The sequence below is a fragment of the Ambystoma mexicanum genome, chromosome 4q (genome assembly GCF_040938575.1).
Source record: "Ambystoma mexicanum isolate Mex_15411 chromosome 4q, UKY_AmexF1_1, whole genome shotgun sequence".
Lineage (NCBI taxonomy): Eukaryota > Metazoa > Chordata > Amphibia > Caudata > Ambystomatidae > Ambystoma > Ambystoma mexicanum.
The window spans coordinates 251,272,670-251,292,099 of record NC_090928.1 but is presented as its reverse complement, the minus strand read 5'-3'; positions in this window follow the sequence as shown (position 1 = coordinate 251,292,099).

Here is a 19,430-nt window from a genome sequence, read left to right as displayed (position 1 = left end):
CCTAATGCCAATTAAAATGAAGTTGTTGATTCCTCTTCTTTTTCAATTTTATAAAGTGTGTGAACCTTAAATACACCATGCTATTTTGCTCCCCAAAATAAAAGCTTCAGACCTGAAGCCATACCTAGAATACATACATTCTTGTAACTATGTGCAAGCTCGGAATCAGCGGTTCCCAGATGAATCAACACTAGAAAGGAAAGTCCATATTTTTCTCAGATGCCAGCACTTGTCTGTGGGTTCTGAGAAAACTGATTGAATTGTGTAGTTTAAAGTTTCTCTAAAAATGCTTCTTTCATCTTTTTGACTCCAATACCCAATGTCAGTATGTATGTTTATATTGGAGAGGGTTACTCTTTTTTGTAGAATAGTTATTCATTATTATTCATAGCTATTATGAATGTAAACATTAGCATGATAATATCAGGCAGGTTGTGTTTCTTAACTGTAGACAAGCTGTCTGTACTCATGTGCAATATTTTGGGTTACGTTCCCAGAATTAGGGGACCATCTTTAATTTCTTGATTTATTACTTTTGATAAAACAGAATAGTCAGATCAAAACCCACCTGTTTCTTGTCCCAGATTTGGGGGGGGGGGAGTTTTGTGTTAGGGAGCATTAGATCAGGGATATTTCTTAGTGAAAAGAATCAAATGTTACAAATGTAGATATATTCCATAATTTGAAGTCATTACATAGTAATGCGCATGAATATTTCCTATTTGATGGGAAATGCCGTGCAACCAGCTATTGGACACTTTTGTGATGAAATGTCAGTCCTTGATCATTTTAACCTTTTTTTAAATTTCCTTTTTTAAAAGGTGTTAACACTGTAAAAACACATTACAAAGAAGGACATTTACTGCCTCTTCCCCTTCCCCACCTTTCCCTCTCTCTCTCCCAACAGTGGCTATTTTCTCCTATACAAATTAACAACTCTTGACAGCTCTTACATTTATGATAAATCACTGGAAATTTCAAATAAGGTCAGTGCTCTAAGTTTAACTGGACATGAAACTTCTCTGAATTCCCCTCTTTCATGCAGTTCGAGAAGGACCATCTGCTTCAGAATAACTCCCTCCCTCCTTCTCTCTCTCTCTCTCTCTCTCTCTCTTCCTCTCTCTCTCTCTCTCTCTCTCTCTCTCTCTCTCTCTCTCTCTCACAAACACACAGACAAATTGTGTCTGTAAGCTTTTCCATCGTTATAACGTGCTATATTTTGGTGAACCAGAACCACACGGTTATTGTGTTGGGGGTTCCAGCAAGCTACAGTTACCAGTTTTGCAGCCAACAGTAGTTGGGTGGCCAAATAACCTCATACCAAATTTAGAGGATACCTTCAGGCATTTGCTGCAGCCAACAGAACAAGGAATGGTATGTTTCCTTATTTTAGATCTGATCTCCAGCCTGAAGCTCCATACAATTGGGTGAACCTATATGATATGCAGCAATGCACCTTTTTTGTCACCTCCCGCTAATACCTTAGATTCCATACGGTGAAGTCCGTCAAGGGTTATGCATCATCCATATAATATCTTTAACTGTGGCTGTGGAACCAATGGATGACTCCACAAGTCTCTTATGTATATACTCCCACATCGCCAGTGAAATCATTACATCTAGTTTCTGCTCACTCTCCTGCAGTACCCTCCCGGCTTACAACCCGAAAGAGATTTGAGATTAGCCCTTTGTCAACTTAGCCCCTGAAGTGTCCTTTCCTTCTGAGAAATGTTGCTGGTTGTCCCCATTCTGAGAGTGTGTTAAAGAACCCACTGTCTATGCTGCTGATATCTTAACCGTTCCCTCACCCCTTTGCACTGTTCAAAGGACCTAATTTCCCCTTTCTCGAAGCGGCCTCCGCACTTTAGGCACCCCCTCCCCTTTGTTCCATACTTCATATTCTACATCCCTAAGATCCAGGTAGAGGTTAATGTTTCCCCTGATAGGCTTAAAATGTGAGTGAAATGACAGCAAACCCTGCAACCCAGTACTTATGTCAAAGGCCTCCCTTGTAGCTTCAGTAACCATATTAATATATAGGTTTGGGGCACATTCTTCAGCCAAGGTTGGGTCCAGATGTGTCAACCAGCGACTACCTGCCCAGTGAACAGCAAGTGCTTTTCGGACCAGTCCTGCAACCAGTCCACTCTAATTCTAATTTGGGATGCCGTATAATACTTGTAAATGTTAGGGCAACCCACTCGCCTTTGCTTGTTATTTGCCATAAAGACTTTCGTTCCTATTGAAGGTTTCTCGCCAACCAGATAAAGGTCAGGATGAGAGCCTTCCATACCTTAAGTACTCTCTCTGAATGTGGTATGGTATGTGGACCACTTGAAAAAGGTAGAGGATTTGAGGCAGAGTATTCATTTTATTTCTAAAAGTCTGCCCAACCATGAAAAATATAGACCCATCCAGGAAGTCAGGTCCTGTGTAATCAACCTGCATAAAGGTGAATAGTTGCTATTGTATAATTTAGAAAGTTGCCAAGTGATGGTAATAATGAAATATGTAATAGAATGAATTCTCCACCCATTGGAAAGAGAGCTTACCTCATGTATTTTTCTTTCAAGGATTTGAACCGATAGGTTTACAATCTCTAATTTTCTGTTGTTAATTTTTCATACTGATAGCATAGGAAAATGTTCTAATTTTGATTGACATTTCAACAAGGAGCTCATAAGGCATTGTCTGCAAACAGATTTAATCTTATTTTGTGTATCAACAAGCTTGATCCCCTGAGTGTGTGGGTATCTTTGCAATATTTCCACAAGTCTTTCCTTCGATAGAACAGACCGAAGCTGAGACAGGTGGCACATGTGTCGTGTCAACCTGCCTTACCTCACCTTCTCTCTCACCACTCCCTTTACCACAGTCCTGGAAGTAGATTTTACATAATTTGCCATGATCATCCTCACTATGTTCCGTCCAAAATGAAAGATATGCAGTATGGCTCAAAGAAAGCCCCACTCCGCCCTGTCAACAGCTTTATACAGCATCAAATGCCAAAAACAGGGATGGATCTGATGCTCTATTATGCGTAAAACCCTTCTTATGTTATCGAAAATATTCCTTTGCCTAATGAGGCTTGGCTAGTCTGGCTCTACTAATGACAGCATAATCAGACCCAGCCCGTTTACTGTAATACATGCAAACACTTTACATCTAAGTTTAAAAGAGCTATAAGATGATATGAAGAACACTGCTTTGTTTCTTAACCAGCTTGGGGATTACCATCACCAGTACCTCCTTTTTGGGGTCGCCAATCCCCCCTTCCTCACTGAAAGGAATTCAGAAACTCCAGTAGAGCAAAGCATTCACTGAACTCAAAGGGTTATAAAAAGAGGCTGCTAATCTATTGGTGTCCTGGTTTTTATTGCTTTATAGGTTCATAATCACCCCAATAACCTCTCTTATATCAATGGGAGAGTCCAAATGCTGCTTTATAATTTCTGAAAATTTGGGTAAATGAATTTTCAGCTTCACAGATCCCCTCACCTTTATATAAGGCTGTATACACATATCTGAAGGCAGTCTGCTTTCTGTTCCTCCTGCACCAATAATAACACTGATGAAGGACCCAGAATATTGACCTTTTAATCTACATGGCAACAAGCACCCATCCTTATTGCCTTGCTTATTGAGCAGTTGTTTTGTTCTATTCAGCTGTCTTTCAGGGGTATTCATTTAAAGCACCTTTAATTGCTTTTCTTGGCCTCTTACAACATAACTCTCATGGAGAACTTGCCATGTGTGTTTATGTTGTTTTTCTGCCAATCCCAAGTCCAACAGAAGGGCACGTTCTGTCTTTCCCGATTTATTCTTCAAAGATTTTGCTACCGAGATCAAGACCCCCCTGACAACATCCTTTAAAGCATCCTAATGAATCCCTAATGGGTAATCTCCTGGTTTATTCAGATTTAGATCATTTCTAAATGTATCCTTTATCCCCTCCTTGCAGCAGGTTGTACTGGGGAGACCCCCAGCCGGCCCATAGAGTCGGGTTTGCTCCGAAGTACTTTAAGATGAGATAGCTGCACCTTGAGATGGATGGGGGTGCAGATATATTACTCCAACACCAATCAATAAGGACAATTCAATGGTTTGGCAAAGGGAGTCCGTTTAATGACAAGTACAAAAAACAGGGAGTCATGGAAATCAGCAGTGATGCGATCGTCCGTCTCGCTTCAACTCCGATGAACTTCATACAAACAGTGACATTTATACTTAAAACTCATCATAATTGACGTGTTACACTCAAAAGTTAACATGCAATTCTATTGGTTAGAAAAGGTAACTTTACTATAGGAACTATATCTGTATGTGGTAACGGAGTGAGGGGATTCGGTACACACTGTCAGGTGGGCGTCTAAGCCCTTCCTTCAAAAATGACTACTGTAGACATCACTAAAAGTACGACGTATCATTGGTTCTACTAACTATAGGACCCTAGATTATTTCGTCCGTTATGATTGGGATGACATCAACCCCATGCATACATTTCCACTTTGCTTGGCAGCTGGCAGAACGGTCAGCCAGGTGCAGGGTGTCCCCCAATTCACCCGGCCTTCCTTCAATCAATCATTACTTTCGTGCCTATGTGTCAGTTAGCTCACTGTGGTTGGCCTTGAAACTGCATCTTCTGTCTGGAAAAAGACCTGATATCTCTGCTTGGGCGGATACCAAGCGTAGGTGTGAAACCGTGCCTCTCCTCGCTCGGCTGGTCACGTGCTGCCATTACTGTGCATTTGTCTAGTTTCTTCTCAATTTATGTATTTGATTCTTATCCAGCTTACCATCTGCCTATGCCTTCTTATCTCGGCCTTTCAAAGACAGGATATTCTGTTCTTAAGTTTCAATTTTGTGAAGCTACTGTTCATTCCTTCTATTGGTCTGACCTTGGCTCTCCTGGCACGAGTTGTATCTGCTGAGTTTCGATTCAACTGTCTCTTCTTGTTTCGCGAGAATATGAATCTTGTTTTATGGCCTCTGGTAACCTGAATTGATTCTGCATTTAGTACAAAGTGGACTCGCACTTATAATACTGTGCTTCGTTTTGAGGTAGATTATGTATATGGCGCTTGCCACTCTATTCTTCTACTTAGCATAGCAAGCCATACTGTATTCTTAGCTTTCTTGCAGTTTCAAGCATATGTACAGGCGTTAGCTGGTTGAGTATTGTCATCCTGCTTACAGCTTAATCTTCTTTGTATTTCAATATCGTTCTCATCTTCTGGGTTCACGATATCCTTATCCATGGCGTTTCGTCTCTTTGCGTCATCCTTGGGACGTGTATCTTCTATCTATACGTCAGTCCGGGCCCTCATTATGTCATCATTCGTCTTCCATTAAGGGCTTTTTGGTTTATTCCGGGACAGTACTTAGGCAATCTTCATTTCGTCTCATTTGCTGGTAGGGTTTTCTCAATGGATAGCTTACTGTCCATGGTTTTCTGGGTATGGGTACTTCAATAGGTGTTGCTCTTCTGATAGGTACTGGGCAGATTCCTACTGCGGCTCTCTGCTGGTTTATTTGCTCATCATACGTCACATATCTCGGTGTGAACGTTCCAGGTACTTCAAAATGGGTGACTGGAGTGCAGGCTTTATTTGGGACCTCCTCTACAAGGTCTTTAAGAGCCACCTCATCAGCCCTTTACCAAGCTCTATTTTTTGTAGTGTGTCCCTGGTAACACACCAATTCCACAATTCCACTTCTGCACATGTTATGGTTATGGGAACTCCTGTGCGCTACAGCATTTATGGGTAGTTCTGCTTTGGTTAGGAAGTCAGGATAGGCATAAGGTACAGGTTTAGGTGGACTAGGTAGGCATTGTAATTATGATTATGTGTATGTATGCTATGTTTTCCCCATCTTTCCTTTGTCAATCCAGCCCCTTTCCCTAACTCCGTCTTCCTCCCATTGGCTGCCACGTGGTTCCCTGTGATTATAGATTCAGGCGCCCGTGCCAACCACGGTGGGAGGGTCGATCTATTCGGCTTCTATGGTTCGGGAGAGGGGGTCGAAGTGCCTGTTATCCTATTACTAGTTTTGACACAATTATCTGCCCCCGATTTTGGGTATTGAACCACCCAGGCCAAATGGAAGCGAATCCTCCCTCTTTGGCAGAAGTGCTAAAGACGTTGCAAGATATTCAACTTGAATTAGTACATGCCAGACAAGAATCCAGTAACCTTAAGGCTCAGGTGCAGGGTCTGGTAGCTCAGCGTACTCCTCTAGAGGGGGCTGGGTCCTCCTCAGGAGTCCCCACAGAAAGGTCCTCTCCGACAGTAATTGTGCAGCCTCCGAGTATTGTGCCTTTAGCGGCACCAGAGCAGTTCTCGGGAGATCCGAAGAAATATATGATATTCTTCACCCAGTGCAGATTGCACTTTTTGTGCAAACCTACAGCTTATGAGACGATACAGGCTCAAACAGCATTTGTTATTTCGTATTTGACTGGAGATGCGGCCGCTTGGGCTATGCCCCTTGTACACAAGGATGATCCGTTGTTGTATAATTGGGATGATTTTTTGGCAGAGTTTGGAAGACTGTTTGATCGCAGGGAGGTTTCCCTAACCCAAGACAAATAATTATTGGCATTAAAAGAAGGAAGTCGTGATTTAGTTGCATATGTGACTCAGTTTAATAGATTAGTGATTGAAACAGACTGGCCAGAGAATAACCAAACTGCGTTATTTTATCAAGGATTAAGAGAAGAATTGAAGGATGCGATGGCTCAGGTGGAACCTCAACCTACTACATACACTGCCATGATTGATTTGGCGTTAAGATTAGATCATCACATGAATGAACGAAAAGGAGATAAGAAAAGACCAGAGGTGGTGCCATTTGTTAGGTTGGATTGAAGTAAAGGGAGTAGTAGAAACGGGGAAGGAGAACCTATGCAAATTGGAGGAGTGAGAGGCCCTTTATCTACAGCAGAAAAGGAACAACGTAAAGCTAACCATTTGTGTTTATATTGTGGGCAACCAGGGCATTATATTAGGACATGTTCTAACACTCCGAAAAAAGGGGCTGGACGTGATCGCAGCAAGGGGGAGGCGGGAAAAGAAATGGACCGGCCTTAAAGGGAACTCAGGTGTCAGGCCCCTTGGAGAGTAAGTTCCCCAGCTGGATTGCTAATACGACAGGAAAAAGGAATTCTCATTTATACATTTTGGTAACACTATTTTTTGCTTGTACTAAGCAGATAGTGTCCGCTATGGTGGACTCTGGAGCCACAGGTAATTTCATTGATATTGGTTTGGCCAAAAGATTATGTTTACCATTGAGGGAGAAATCCCAGGTGGAGGGGGTGCAGTCAGTAGATGGATCTCCTTTGATTTCAGGGCCCATTTGTCACCAGACTCAGCCAATTAGAATGAGATGTGGGTCTGGTCATGTGGAAGAAATTGTATTTGATCTCATAGCGGCCCCACAGTTTGGACTTATTTTGGGTATGCCATGGTTGATTCAACATAATCCCAGAATTGATTGGGTCACACGAGAGGTTGTTTTTGAAGGATTGGAATGTGAAAGTCATATGGAGGGGGAGATGGGCCCTGCTTTGTTTTTGGCAGAGAAGGTGTCAGAGTCCCAAAAGGTGGGAGCAGTTGGACTTAGTATTCCAGATCAATATCGGGAGGTTTTTTAATAAAGGGGGTTCAGAAAAATTGCCTCCTCATAGATCATATGAGTGCGTGATTGATTTGGAACCAGGAGCAAAGTTACCTTGTAGTCGAATCTATGCTTTGACAGAGACAGAAAATCAGCATTTACGGGAATACTTGGATGATATGTTGAAAAGGGGTTTCATAACACATTCGACCTCACCAGTTTTATCCCCTTTGTTTTTTGTTCCCAAGAAAGAAGGAACCCTTAGGACATGCATAGATTCCTGTGCTTTAAATAAGGTGACTGTGAAAAATAGATATCCTTTACCTTTGATTTCAGTATTATTGGATCAAGTTAAGACAGCAGCAGTATACACTTAACTGGATTTGAGAGGGGCCTACCATTTGATTTGAGTAAAGGAGGGGGATGAGTGGAAGACGGCCTTTAGGACTAAATTTGGCCTGTTTGAATACCTTGTTATGCCTTTTGGATTGTGTAATGCACCTGCAGCCTTTCAATATTTTAGGCAAGAGGTGTTGAGTGAGTTTATAGACCTGTTTGTGATAGTGTATATTGTTGACATTTTGATTTACTCCAATTCAACAGAACAACATGTTGACCATGTCAAAAAGGTGTTGAAAAGATTACAAGATTATCAATTGTATGTCAAATTGGAAAAATGTCTTTTTCACACCACTCAGGTGGAATTCCTGGGTTTTATTTTGACTCCCTCGGGAATTGTGATGGACAAGAAAAAAGTGCAGGCAGTTACTGAATGGCCAGCACCTCAATGCATCAAGGATATTCAGTCCTTTTTGGGTTTTGCACATTTTTATAGGTGATTTATTTCTAATTTTTCACAAATTGTTACCCCTATAACTAAGCTATTAAGAAAAACTACTCAGTTTTGTTGGAACTCAGAGGCAGAAAGGGCTTTCCAGGAGTTGAAGGAAGCATTCATGTCAGCTCCGGTTCTGAGACATCCAGATCCGGAGAAACCTTTTCAGGAGGAGACAGATACTTCCAATGTGGCAGTAGGGGCGGTATTGTCTCAAAAAGATGATGAGGGTGTGTGGCATCCGGTGGCTTTCTACTCTCGTAAACTTACGAGTTGTGAACAAAACTACTCCATTACAGACAAGGAGTTGTTGGCCATTCGAGCAGCCTTTTTGGAGTGGTGACATTATTTGTTGGGTGCGCAACATCAGGTGACAGTAGTCATGGATCATAAGAATCTTCAATACTTTAAGACAGCACACACTTTGAGCCCCAGACAATTAAGATGGTCACAATACTTTAATGAATTTTACTTTTTGGTAACTTTCAGACCAGGAAGAAAGAATGGTAAAGTCGATGCTCTGTCCAGACTGCAAAATTTTGAAAACATGGTGTCGGAGGTTGAAACATTCATTCCAGTGGAAAGAGTGGTAGGAGCGGTTATGACTCACTTGTTGAGACAGGTAAAACAAGAAATGAAGAAACAGGCAAAGAGGAAATGGGGAGTGGAGAATCCATTAGAAATTTTTCGTGATGGTCTTCCATATCATGCGCAAAAATTGTACTTACCCACCCTTGATTTGCAAAAAAAAGGCGATGCAGTGGTGTCATGATTCTCCTTTAGCTGGTCATTCTGGAATAAGGAAGGCCTGTTTTAAGACAAGATTCTATTAACTACATTCAGAAATGTGAAACCTGTGTACGTAGCAAAACAGACCACACCAAGAAAGCAGGGTTGCTCCAGCCTTTACCCACGCCTGAGAAAGTCTGGACTCATATCTCCATGGACTTTAATACCGATTTGCCTCCTGACAATCAGTATGACACAATCTGGCTAATAGTGGACTATTTGTCTAAACAAGCCCATTTTGTGCCGTGTAAAGGCATTCCTGGAGCAGGAAAATTAGCAGAGTTATTTTTGAAACATATGGTTCGATTACATGGCTTACCTGGAAGTATAGTGTCCGATAGGGGTCCCCAATTTACTTCCAAATTTTGGCGTGCTTTCTGTCAGATGTTAGGAATTGATTGTGCATTATCTACAAGTTAACACCCGCAAACAGATAGTCAAACAGAGAGACTCAATCAGACGTTGGAACAATATCTACGCTGTAATTTGAATGATGGTCGAGAATCTTGGGTGCAGTCTTTATGGCTAGCGGAATTAACATATAACAATACCGAGCATGCTTCTTTAGGTATGGCCCCAAATTAATGCTTGTATGGACAGACGCAACATATGGTACCTGAACATTTCCCTGACATGGAGCATATTCCAGTGCTTCAGGAAAGAAAACAATTACTTCTGACCATCAGACAGAAGGCACGAGCCAAATTAGAGCAGGCTAAAGAAAAGTACAAGAAATATGCAGACAGGAAAAGAAAGGAAGGTCCCCAGTATAAGGTGGGAGATAAAGTATGGCTTGCCATTGAGAGGACCTCGTAAATTTGCCCCTAAGTTCATCGGACCATATGAGATAATTAAATGTATTTCTAAAGTGGCTGTGAAATTACGTTTGCCTCAAGTATTAAAGATACATCCAGTATTCCATGTGTCTTTGCTTAAACCCGCAGTGCCTGGGACACGGGTGCAGAGACCCCCAGCCATTACCAAAGATTGGCAGACGGAGTGAGTATGAGGTGAAGAGAATATTGGACTCCAGACGAAGACAGCAAAAGTTGTGGGACCTTATTCAATGGTCTGGTTATGGACCGGAGGATTGTTCTTGGGAACCAGCAAGTGCGGTTCATGCACCCCGGTTAGTGAGACAATTTCATGTGCAGCACCCGGAGAAGGCCAGACCTGGGAAAGGCCCTGGGAGAGGAGGTACTGTCAGAAATAGTGGTTGGGGCCAGTGAAGGCGCGCAGTGCACAGGAAATGGTGCTAATGGGGCAAAAAGAGGTAAAACTACAATTCCCAGCAAGCCTTGGGACTGGGTGTAGTTCTTTGTTTTCCCCCGCCTCGCCAGCTGAACAATTAGTGGCGGACTTAAGCCGTTACGCGCCCGTGCTCTGGTGCAGATAATTGAGGTTATCAGCACGGTCGGCGAGGGCAGGCGCGAGGAGCAGGAAGCAGGAGGCGTTATGCAGGAGAACGAACATTGAGGAGCTGTTCACGAATCCCGGGCCGCGGCGGTGAAGACAAGCAGCATTGAAAAGCCGGGCCGCGGCGATGAAGACAAGCAGCATTGAAAAGCCGGGCTGCGGCGGTGATTTTACGAGAAAGGCATATCTCGTTACGGCGTCATTCATCCAGGTCCGGGTGTCCTCGTAAGGCGCCCGGACCAGCAGATAAGTGTTCTCATACCTTCATGATAACTGTATCTCGTTACTATTATGGGCATTGCTTGTTTTTGGTGGCATACAGACATTCATCCATTATGTTTGTCTAAAGCGCTTATGCTGTAAAGTTACGGAACTTTGGGGTTGAGGCAAAAGCTTGACCTAGGGCCACCCACACTGGTTTTCTGTGGTGCAGTCGTGTAACCTGCCTTGTTTTGTTTGTTGCTTTAAATGTGCCCAAAGGGCCATGAGTCTTGTCCTTTCATCCAAGGGGCGTCACCTTTGTTTGTGCCATACAATGTGCATTTACAAGTCACGTTTGTCAGAGGAAAACCTTTCATGTTTGTTTCATTGCAATGACATATGTGTACATGTGTCTTTATGTTGAGGCTGGGGTAACTTCAGCGCATGTTATGGTTATGGGAACTCCTGTGCACTGCAGCATTTATGGGTAGTTCTGCTTTGGTTAGGAAGTCAGGATAGGCATAAGGTACAGGTTTAGGTGGACTAGGCAGGCATTGTAATTCTGATTATGTGTATGCATGTTATGTTTTCCGCAGCCTTCCTTTGTCAATCCACCCCCTTTCCCTAACTCCATCTTCCCCCGATTGGCTGCCACGTGGTTCCCTGTGATTATAGATTCAGGCGCCCGTGCCAACCACGGTGGGAGGGTCGATCTATTCGTCTTCTGTGGTTCATCTAAGAGGGGGAGTAATTCCTTCCTAAACTAAGTTTACATTTCCTTGTATTAGTGGAAGGGCCAAATGTTAGGTTAGATTCGGTTTCGACAGAGAACAGAGTTTTTGTACAACATCCTGATGAGCACCAGTTTGTTATTTCTTTGAAGTGTAGGGAAACCCTCATCATAGAAGTAGGGATGGAAGAGTAGTTTTTTCCTTTAATGAAATCAAGTCAAGTTTACAGGATTGTCTTGTCCGTCTCCTATCACTGACTTACCACAGTTTAAATAACTATGCGTCCCCTCCCACTCCACTGCACCCTCTGGAATGTTCTTTACCTCTGTTAACAGATTGGCGAGGGCCTGGGACTGGTGGGTCTCAACTAGCATGCCTGTCATTGAGGACCTGGTGGGAGGAGCAAGCTTTCTAATGACTGGTCTACTATGTGGGATTTTACTTTTGCCTCCGTTTTGGATTCCTAGGGCAGCAGATCCTATAGTGTGGTGTTTCCAGCTGTGCTGTATTGTGAATAACATGGACAGCTAGGGAAAGTGCTTTTCTGTTTCCTGCATCCACAGTGTCGGCTCGATTCGCATAGTGAAGGCAACCAGCACTGTCTGAGTTGGCTATGGCTGAACCTTGCTTTGCTCTGGGAACTATGCTGATAATCCTTGCTTATGATTGAGGTCAGCAGTGAACTTGGAGTGAAATCACCTTTGAACTGTGGAAGGGCTCTCATGGACCTAAGTGAGCCACAGCATTACATTGCTGGTCTCTGCGTATGGTACACTGCCATTATTTCTGATTGCCCCATGGCTATCTCTTAAAGGGACAAAGTTTTTGTCACCTGATTTTCTATCGATTCCAAGTCCCAAGTTCTTAAAGGGTTATTGTCTTGTAAGCTGATTAGGGTTTCCCAGTGACCATGTGGCGGGGACTACGTGGGATGACCAGGGCACCCCTCTACATCTCCACCAGGCACATCATCTGCTATTATGGGGAAACTCCCAGACCCTTTGGTCACCACACTAAAAATCCCCAGAGCCAGATAACTTTTTTTTTACAGTTCTTCCACCCTTCTGTCTGGCCCTGCCACGGTTCCCCAATATGTTTCAAATTAGGTAATCTACATTGGCCTATAGGCTTGTGTAACAATACACCACTGAAAAGGCATGTGGTTGGAGCACTATGAACTACCTCATAACCCTATGAGTGATGTCTTTGAAACTAGACAACAATGTTAGTAGGCACGGTTAGGCACTACTGTGAATGTGTGTCCTTTTAAGTAGTACTTTAGTACTTCTGGACTCCATGTAATAGATAGAAACTCAAGCTGTATCGTTGTGTTGTTCCTCCACCTTGGATGGAGCTTCCTAATTAGGAATACTATCAGTTGCTTTACGCCATTCCTTAATTGTGAGAAAACGGATCCCAGACCTATTTGTGACACATCCATTTGAAGGATGAATGGATCAGTGAATTTGGGCATGACCAAAGGGGAAGGTGGCAAGGGGAGTGATTCAATAGCCTAAAAGCCCTCTTAGTATCTTCGGACCATTGGCTGCATTTGAACTTTAAACCCTTTAGCTGGTCCATAAATGGTCCTGCAATGGTTGAAAAATAGGGGGTAAATCATAAATAGTATACCACAAGGCTGACAAATGCATGTCTTCTTTTTGGTCTTTCAAGTCTGGATCTGTTGAATGCTCTTATCCTTGAAGGTTTGAGTCTCCACTGTGCTTTTCCCACTTAGAATCCATGGTATTTCACCTAGGATAGTACCAAGTGACATTTGGTTGAGTTGGCTTTTAGCCCTGCCCTCTTCAAACTCTGTCTAGATATGTGTGGGCTTTTGTGATTGTCATTGTCTTCATGTCATTTGTCTGCGATTAGTGTCCCTTTGCCCAGAGTGGGGAGGGCATGCGTGTCATTCGTGATGGCATGTAATAGCACAGTCTGTTGCTATTCAGATTCGATGTTGTGCGTTGCTTTGTGTGGGAGATGTTGTGTTGGCATTTGCAGTGGTGTACGAGTGAGCGTTGGCAGCACTTTGTGTTTTATCATTCACATTGGTCGGTCAGTGTGCGTTCCCTTTAAAACAGTTGCATTCAGTGTTTCAGGGTGCAGAGGGATGGCGGACATACAGATGGTGATGTGCTTACATAAGTACCCCTTGCTTGCTGCAGTGCCTCATAAACCTGAGCTGGCCTTCTCTGGGGTGAGGGCCGGGGTCACCTCTTACCTGGGTATGAGTTACTCTGCAGGGCCGGTTGGGTTTTTTCTGAGAAATTGGCCAGGTTGAATTGGGTGTTTGTCTGCTTCATCCAGTGTTTCTCATCCCACAACCTCTTTTTCATGTCCTCTGCAGTGCATGACTTCACGCCCAAGGCATTGATGTTCTCTCTGAGCCCGACCCAGAGTGTGTCCCACTGGCTCCACGTTGTGTGGTGTCTAAAGGTCTTAATCATGCTGTTCCAGTGCTTATTGATGAGCTCCATCATCACCTCTATCTCCTGTTCGGTGAAGTTCTGTTGTGCCCAAACACTTTCTGACCCTCCATGTTGCTGGACACCACATACTCAGTAGCAACTGGGGCCACTTGTGTGGTAGCTTTTACTGGTTGGTAGTGGTGGAGCTGGAGGTGTTTATTGCTGATTGCGATGGCTGTGTCGTTTTTGGTAGTTGTGGCAGTGGCAAGTGTTGTGATGATTACGTGAGTAAACCAGGTGTTTGGGAAATGTGCTTTGGGCCCTTCCTTGTTTCCTTAGTGTGCACCTTGTTTTCTGATTGTTGGGACACAATGTATTGATAAGTCTATTTGTGACTTTGTATATGTTGTATGGTGTCTGTGAGTGGGGTATGATGTTTGTGTTCTGTCAGTGTTGCTTTCCTTCTCTTAGGTCTCAGAGAAAGAGGCTCAGACCGTCTTGGCCAGCATGAAACATACCCCGTTCCTGGGTGATAATATCTGTTCAGCCTCTGTGATCAGTAATACCATGGATCACTAGTGCCAGGGCACAAGGCGTGGGAATGTGTGTGCAAGATGTGGGATTGGGGTGGCAGGGCTCCTCAGCAAGCTTCAGGCTGAGAACAATAAAAAACTAAACAAAACAGAACAAAAAAAGGTTCCAGCCTTATAGAAGGCTTCTTTACCCTCTTTGCAGGAAAAAGGGCCTGCAGACTACATTTCCCAGCAGCCTGCGGTCTGGGAACTACTTTAGAACACCCACGCTGGGTGTGGCACCTGCGGGCTGTTAAGGATTTCAATCAGGCGACACGCACACTGTGGTCTCGGCCTAGTATGTAGCGCCTAACTGAGGTGCTTTTATCTTTATTTATGTGGATTCAATTTTGGGATGGTACACCACTCATATCACACCCCCTTTTCAAATACCCCAGGTCACAATGGACCATGAACCAGGCTAGTTGGTCAAATGCAATATTTATTTATTCATTTCAAATTCCAAAGAAATCACACATTTTTAATATAGGGCAGCAATCACCAATGGAGTGATAGTTACAAATGAGGATGTGAGCAATGCACTGGGTTTGACTTTCTAGTGACACATATACAACACACCAGGGGATAGAAACACTTTTTGATTTTAAGAAAGATAGCACTCAAGTTAGGATTTCCCCCTGCAAGGTTCCCTCAACCCACAAATAATCAATTCTGAATGGATATAAGGAAGCAGCAGGTGATCAGGAATAAGAAGCTGAAAATGGAATTCAGATCCGACCTTCCCTCCACAAATAAGAATGAAAAACTGATTTGAAACCCTTGCAATGTTAAAAAGGACACTCGGAAATGGATGAATAAACTAAGGAATATGTGCAAAAATCTTGAAACAAATACAGTTCTTCACTAATGCAACACTGTAAAGGTACTAACAATATCAAGCAATGGATTAGTAAGAGCATACATTTCAAAAAATGTATGGAGGATTTGAAACAGTTTACAATCAAAATGACACGTTGGAAACTTTGCAAATATTTCCGTTTTCTGTGTAAATTTACTAAAACGGTTTCTTTGAAAAACTGGTGAAATATTGTAAATCGCAATGCGGGTTTTTGGTTGGGGGATAGCTATAGATCACAGGTACACTATGGAAGTGAAAGTAAGTCTCTAGCTGGTAAATTGAATGCGTTATGCAAAGAAGGTTCACTTTGCTTAAATGAAGGCGCGGAAAGGAAAGAAAACCAGTTGTGGCAAGAATAGTTTTACTCTACACTAGAGTATTCAGGCTAGGCCACCAAAGAGGGACACAGTAAGCTGCAGGGTTGATTCACGAATTCAACCCTCTCACCCCAGCACCTACCCCGGCCGAACCAGTCCGATCACTCGAAATAGGCTTAATAGTTTAGGATTACACAAGACAAAATTACTAAAGAGATGGCGCTAGCACTAGAAATCAATGGCAGAGTTGCAAGAATGATTGTGACAGTTTGAACAAGGTATCAGGATAAGGATAGGGTGACTTAGAGAGTGGGTTGAGAACAAAGACAAGATAGGCTATGGGTTTCCATAGGGTGGCAATTGATACTCACAGTCCACTTTTTAGTTTTTGGATTTTGGACAGTCAACGGTTCTGGTCACTACACGGCAGGGCGCCTGGCAAACAGCTGGGCAGTTCCGGTTACCGGGTAGCACTTCTGGACTGTCAATTCTGGTCACTGGATGCCATAGGTCATCAGGGTAGCAGGATGGCAGCAGCATGCAGTGAGTGGCAGCAAGCCAGGCTGGATCAGGATGCCAAAGTGTCAGGAATACGTCCTCAGGTCATGGTGCGATGAAATCAGGTTCCCTGATGTCCAATAGGGAGAAATTGAAAGTGGCGCAACATAATCTACATTTCAAGGGCAGAAAACGTGAATTATTACGTGATTGCCGGCACCAGGGGTTTAGGAAGTCTGTTTTCCATGAGAACTGGAGGTTGCCATGTGCCATGGAAGCTATGGGCTCCGTTGTCAAGGGGAAGTGCCTTGCATCGGAAACTTCGATGCCGGCATCATGTGACTTCTGATACTTCAGCTCGACAACAGAAGTCTCTCGTTGCTTCTGATTAACGTTGTATTTTCCTGCTTAGTGTCATGTTTCTTGACCCTGCTATTCTGTTATTCGGACCTGCCTACGGATTGCCCCTCTCTGCTTGTTTTCTTTTGGGACTCCTGGTATTACAGAAATGGTCTTGCACTCGACTCGTTATTGGCTTTCCCTGCATATCATTGGATCAGCTGGTATTATGACTCGGATTGAAAACGGACTTCTTCTTTGCCCTTTATGGTTCCCAGTCTACTGCAATTAGGATTTAGAAAATAGCGAACTATGTTATCTCCCCTTGGCTTCCTAGTGTTTTCTACCTCCGTGAACACAACCTAGCAACATCCTGCCACTGGGTCTGTTCGGAGGAATCATCGCGGAACCTGTACTCACAAAGCCCACAGACTAGAGACTGCTGGTGCCTGGTGTGTCTTTAGGCGTCCTCGTGCCTCCGGGTGTAGGTTGCATCATCGTGGAACTGATCTCATGAGGCACACGGACTAGAGACTGCTGGTGTTTTGTGTGCATTTAGGCGTCCTCGTGCCTCCTTGAATAGGCTGCTTTGGACTATCTTAGGTGTCCTTGTGCCTCTGGGTATAGGCTGCTTTGGATTGCCATTTTCTGTTATTTTGGAACTATCACAGTATTTTGGAATTTCTGAACTTTAAGAAAAACAGATTCCTTGGTAAGATCTTTCCTGTTTTTCATGAAATAGTATATCTGCTTAACATTTGATTCTTACGATTGACTATTTCTTTCTTCTGGTTCCTTATAGAAGTAGACTCCATTCTTGATACGGATTGTGCTCACTAGTCTTCTTTGGAACTATTGTTAATAGAACACAGGTTAGTGCATGTTTAGTTTCTGTGTTATTTTTGGGATTCTTTGATGTTATGAACTAGTACTAACCATAGTTTTTCCTTTACAACTACCAGAGTCTCGAGGGTATACGGTCTTTCAATTAATAGACCCCTCTGTATGTTCCTTGGTATATCCAGAGGGTTACATTAGTGGGAAGAATTCTTCTTCTTCACTACGGGATCAACATTTTGGAAGGAGAATTCTGATATAAAGGTACCACAGTTTTCCCCTTGTTAATGGGAGATTTAGTGTTTTTTTATTTATATTGGAGGCATTGCTGGGAATTGGACCAGCACTGCTTGGGTTTTGCAGTGGGCCCTGGAGTAGGATCAGCAATGCTTGGCCTTGTAGTTGAGTCTGGATCAGGAACATAACGGGTACAGGAACGCAGTGCAGGAAATCAGGAAGAGTGTGTGTAGAGTCTTGTCAGGGACCCTTATTTATAGTGCATAATGACATCATCAAAGTAAAGGCTGGGCAGGGTTAACTAAGCACACCCCTAACAAAGGGATTGGACAAGGGTGCGAGTCCCCGCCTCGCTCTCAGTTGGTTGGATTTCCAAGAAAATTATGTCAGATTTTTATTGTCCCTTCACACTTCAGCCTTCCTTCCCTGGGAACTTCATTGTCAGGGTCCCAGCAGAGATGAAAGTCTGTACAACCCCATAATTATCAGGGGGCTGTCAGTATCTGCTGAGAGAGAGCCCTCCTTTTGGTGCCTCTCTTCCAAGCAGAAAACCTGTTTTTCAACTTGCAATTCCAGCCACCATTGTTTTAACTTTTAATTTCTGATCTTAGATCCAGAATTAAAGCAAGCCGGTTGCATAAATAATCCATGTTACATAATCTCACCAGCAACAAACCCCTTCATATTGGCAAAAACTGGCAGGCTTTCATTCACCAGTGTACTGTTCCAACACACAGGCATTTGTTTTTCTTTAGTTTGCACGAGCCCATTTTATTACACGTGTTGAAGCTGGCCTTCCTTTTCAAATTAAACTTTTAATCTCCAGCAGATTCACACACTGTCTGCAGCTATAGTTATTCTCTTGAAGTGCTGGAGTTGATCTGAAACACGGATACATTGAAGCAAGCATGGCTCAGCTAGTTAGTGTCTCTCTCTGAACAGCTGAATTTTGGATACTTTTGCAAAGAAAATGACCACGTTTCCCGTGTGAGTAAAAGTAAGGTTCCCGGTTGATTTTTTTTTTTAGAGTTGGTTTGACTGAGCTTGGGATTTCTCTGTGGGACACAACAGGACCAGGCAGGTATGAGTCCTTCTTCCATCAGAGAACGGTGTGTCCTGCTCCTCTCATTGTCTCCGGTCGGAATGTGGAACGACACCTCCTGCTTTCCCTTGGATCTTCGTTTCATAGTGTGGAGTGACACTCCCGGATCTCCTTTGGTTTCTCCCTTCCAGGTTGTCAGGGAGGTCCTCCTTGGTCTTTAGATAGGTGCAACCGGTACGAATCTATGAAAGAGAACGCAAACCAGTAATGACAATTTCCCACTAACTGCCCTCCAATCGGGTTGACAGCAGTGGGATACGTAGGCATTCAATGGCAACAATTGATAATGAAGAAAAATACTCCCTGTTACATAATTATACCAAAACTCTATCTGTTCCCTTCTGGTTCTTGTTTTTCTTATTCTTATGTTTCAGATGTCCCCTCTATTTGATTCTCTCTGGGCTCCTCAATTTGTTGCAAAGTGTGCCTAGGGTGACAACTCTTTAGCTGATTAATATGGACCCATTTCTCTTCTGTCAATTCGCCTTTGGGGATGCGGATTCTGTAGGCGAAAGGGGAAATTTTGTCTACAATTTCAAAAGGTCCTCGCCAGCTAGGCAAAAACGGGCACTCTTTGGTCTGGTTCCTTTGGATATTGTACAAATAGACCCTGTCTCCTACTTGGTATTCCTTTTTGGTGGTTTTTAGATCATACTGAGTCTT